Consider the following 4,922-nt stretch of genomic DNA (forward strand, 5'->3'; position numbering starts at 1 on the left):
CAGGATGATATTCTCCAGATCCATCCATTTCCCTAAGAATTTCATAAATTTATTGTTTTTAATAGCCTATTAGTACTCCATTGTGTAGATGTACCACAATTCCTGTATCCACTTCTCTGTTGAGGGACATCTGGGTTGTTTCCAGGTTCTGGCTATTATAAATAACATGAACATGTTGGAGCATGTGTCCTTATTACATGTTGGAGCATCTTTTGGGTATATGCCCAGGAGTGGTATAGCTGGGTCCTCCGGTGGAACTATGTCCAATTTCCAGAGGAAGTGCCAAATTGATTTCCAGAGTGGTTGTACCAGTTTACAATCCTACCAGCAATGAAGTAATGTTCCTCTTTCTCCACAACCTCTCCAGAATCTGCTGTCACCTGAGTTTTTTATCCTAGCCATTCTGACTAGTGTGAGGTGGAATCTCAGAGTTGTTTTGATTTGCATTTCCCTGATGACTAAGAATGTTGAACATTTCTTTAGGTGCTTCTCAGCCATTCGGTGTTCATCAATTGAGAATTTTTTGTTTAGCTCTGTACCCCATTTTTTAATAGGGTTATTTGGTTCTCTGGAGTCTGACTTCTTGAGTTCTTTGTATACATTGGATACATTACCTGTATTCTCCTGTATTTCTTTAAGGGAGTTATTCATGTCCTTCTTAAGTTCATTGTGAACTCCATCAGCATTGTGAGATACGATTTTATATCCAATTCTTGCTTTTCCAGTGTTTTGGGATATCCAGGACTTGCTGCAGTGCGAGTACTAGGTTCTGATGAAGCCAAGTGGTTTCTGTTGGTAGGATTCTTGCGTTTGCCTTTCACCATCTCTTGATTTTTGGTGTTAGATGTTCTTAGTGTCTCTGACTAGAACTTGTCCTGTCCCTGCTGCCCTGCAACTCCCCTGAGACTCGTGGGGCCTGTGCCTCTTGGCTGGCTGCTTCCATCTTAGAAACTCACTGGAGAGAAAATGGTGGATCTCACCCTAGTCCTTGGGTTAAGGCACTCTCTGGTGGTAGGCTCTCCACTTGCAGGGAAGGGGCAGAGAAGGTTGCTGATCCACCTGTCACTCAGAAGCTGAGAGGATCATGACCCTGCCGCCCTGCAACTCCCCTGCGACTCGTGGGGCCTGTCATTTATTTTTATTATTTTACATATATAAGCCTCTTTTCTGCATGTATGCGTCTAACCTGCATATCTGGTTCCCAAGGAGGCCAGAAGAAAAGGTGGTTGGGAATGGACCCACAGGTAGTTGTGAACTGCCATGTATATGCCAAAATGGAATTCGGATCCTCTGGAAGAGCATCCAGTGTTCTTAGCCTCTGAGCCCTCTCTCCAGCACAGCTCTCTCAATTTTGATAATAAAATCTGCATTATCAGAAAAAAGATTAAGTATGCACCCTTTATGTCCCCTCTGAATTTGATCTTTAAAAATACCTAAGTGGCTTGTTAGGAATGTCGTTGTTGATAACTCAATCTAATAAATTCAATAAATGTATTGAAAGTAATATAAAAAGTCTTTTTTGCTGCTTTGTCAATAAGTTTATCATCTTTATGAAAATGAAAAAACTTAATAAAAAATGTCTTTTGCTCTCAGCAGCCTACTCATGGGCTCTACAGAGCTTGGCTTCTTTTGAAATCAATGACCCAATTTCTCTTCTGAGAAAGTGACATTTTGGCACTGTTCCACCTCTTCCTGTTAACTTCTCTTTTTTGGCTTCCCCCCATAGACTGGATTCTCTCTAGTAGCAGCAGAAGTTTCTTTCATATCTCCTCTGTGCCTCAGGTTCTGTTGTTCATTATGGACAGAAACAACTGTTCCTTATTAATATCTTCATCTTTGTCACCTGTAGACATAATGCAACATTATGGCCTAGGACATGCTTCAAAATTATTGTTCTGTGAGCAATAGACAACCTTCCATCCACAGCACTGTTCAGGGCCTCAGAAACAAAGGTTATTGTCAGTTTTAGTTTGGGCAATACCTAAATCCAAATAGAAAAGAAGGCACTGGACAGATCATTAGTGCTTTGCCTATTGTATTCAGCTACAGTCACCTTCATTTGCCCTTCATAGATGCTGTCCATACCATATCTATTGAGAAGTCTGTTGGTCAGCAGCAGGTCAGTACAATATGCTAAAACATAATGTGCCAGGTGAATGTTTAAAGTATATTTTGGTAGTTCATGAATAAATGCTGCACAGACTATCATATCCCCTTCTATAATGACCCAAGAAACCTGACAGATGGTACCCCTGTTATTTCAGTGGACTATGATCCCACATTTGGGTATATTCTTATTTTCATCCCAGATCACCAATTATATGTAGATATAATAGTCAGTTTTACTCCCCTATTCTCTCCTAAGTTTCACTTGATATCTCTCAGCAGAAGTCTTATCCTCAACAACTTTTACCCCCTAATCCTTCAGAATCGAGACCTGCAGCACTTACACCAAAGCGCCGTGGTGTCACTTCGGTTTATCAAGACACAGAAAGTTCAGCATAGTAGACTTTCAAGCACCTTTCCTAGGTCTTCAGTAGGCATAAAACAAGAGAAGCAAGAAAACACAATGTTAGGTGGGAAATGAGTGGCTTTTCTCATACTACAGTCATAAGTGTATTCAATCCTGGTTGCTCATTTGTTTCTGTGTCTGTTTTAAAGATACCAAACTATTTGCTCCTGGTCCCTTGTCTCTCTTAAAAGCCAGACTTCTTGGGGGATTCTACTAGGTAAGAAGACCATTATCTGTAAATGGTGGTTGCTTGTATTGTTAGCATTGCTGAGAAATGAAGCTGTGAGAACACTGAGAGTAGGCGTTGTGCCTTTTCTCACAGACTCTTCAGTGTAATCTTATAGAAGTTCCTGTTTTTATCCTGTCCAATAGTCAGAGTCAAGACAGTCCAACTAGCAGAAGCAAACCTTTGTGTTTTCAAAACCCATGCTTGTACAAGGAAAGGGAGTTTCTAACATGTTTTTCCCAGGCGTTTCTGGAACTTTCTATGGTTTATTGCTCAGAAAGGAGGAAAACCAACAGACAGACTTTCTTTGTGTAGAGGCTCTCAGTCTGCCAAACTGACTGGATGCAGGGGCAATTTCTTTAGCATTTTCAGCCTTCCTCTGTCTGACTTCTGCACAGGGAGTTGGGAAATATTTATTGTTGAATGGGGTCCTGTGAGATTATTCTTGGAAGGCACAACCTCTGTGAACCTTTGTATGCTGATTGAACAATGTCTTACAGCTAGAATTTAGCAAACTAGATGTGATTGCCTCTACCTAACACACACACACACACACACACACACACACACACACACACACAAACACTTACAGAAAAACAGGAAGCACATCATGTTGTTTTGAAATCCAATCATACAGACTTGTTTTCTCTTGCTAAAGGTAATTTATAGTTCCAGAGTAATGAGCTTAAGGAGGTGTGAGAGTAGGAAAAGACTTTTAAGATATTGTGCTCTCTAAGATTTTGTGAACCATTGAAATTTAAAGTAATGATATTTGTTTATTGACCAAAGAGTGTGGTTTTGAAATATAAGGGTGTAAAATGAAAAGTAAACAAACAACTAGCATTCACCATAAGGAGTTAATAAATTTCATCATTATCAAAGGATAGACTAAACTTTTGATTTATTTCTCACTCAAATCTTCTATTTAATTCTTCCATCTTTCTTGAAATAATATATTTAGTCGTTCTCATGCCATCCCTTGCCACTCTTTCTGTCCCTTAGGTTAGTGTCTTCAGTGTCTGAGCACATGGCTAAAGGAATAAGGACGACCATGCTAATGACAATGGTCAAACAAGGGTCAACTTCCCCAGGCACCATTGTGTCTGCTTTGACTAGACTCTAGAACAGCAAAGCTCTTGCACCAAATTCCTTTGGTCATCTTGCCTTCATAACTGAAGTCTGCAGTTGACAGGATACTGAGTTTGTCTGTATCTGTGTGGTTATGTCTGAACTCCCTCACTAGTAAATGACCACAACACTGGCTTCTGCCATGTAGAGACCCAACATGCATACAGTTCCATCAAATCAGCCCGTTTCGTAACTTTGGTGTGAAAATGTTTTGTACAACTAGTATGAAAAGTTCAGCTTAAGTCAAAATTTCTTTTAAAGAACTTTGGGTGCTTCTCAAAATGTACATTTGGAGCCTCTGTGTCTGACCCCTTAAATGATACCTGGTCACTATGATCATCATCACCAGCTGATGACTCAGAGGTGTGCTAGGAGTGGCCTCCTTTAATGTGGAACAGATCTAGCTCTTCTCTGCCTTTCTGGAATGTCCCTACCTCTTCCCTCAGAAAGGACAGCAGAAGATATCTATTTCCCTCAAAATTCAATTTATCTCCTTCCCACAAATTTCCTAGCATGGACAGTTTTGAAGATTGTATTATTTCCCCCAATAATATCTCCTTTCCATTACATTGCCCTGCATACTACGACCAACCTGTGAGCTTACTTTTATTACCTAAAAGAGGAATGAAGTTTCTGCAGAATCTGGTCATTCTGTGATCATAAAACTAGTCTGTTTTATTTTTAGAGGGCAAATCTTGCCATGTTCTTCTTTTCCTGATATCTATGCCCTCCCTCATCGACTACCCACCCACCCCTGCCAAGCTAATCAATTCTTCAGTAAATGAGAGTGAAATTTCATATTTAGAAATACAGAAAGGAGAGCATATGGCTACTGTAGAAGACATCATTTTCTTTACATCTATGATTCAGGCCATTTCCACTTGTCTTCTCTCTAGAGACTAAAACCTCTTGCCTAAATCATCTTGTCGGGAGCCCTAAAGAAGTGAGCAAAGTCAAATGTATTTTGAGTGTCACCCTTGTAAACTGGTGATACCAAAACCTATCAAACACTTCTCACACATATAATAAGAAGGATAAGACATTTCTCTGGTAGAA

Source organism: Mastomys coucha, unplaced genomic scaffold (assembly GCF_008632895.1).
Source record: "Mastomys coucha isolate ucsf_1 unplaced genomic scaffold, UCSF_Mcou_1 pScaffold7, whole genome shotgun sequence".
Lineage (NCBI taxonomy): Eukaryota > Metazoa > Chordata > Mammalia > Rodentia > Muridae > Mastomys > Mastomys coucha.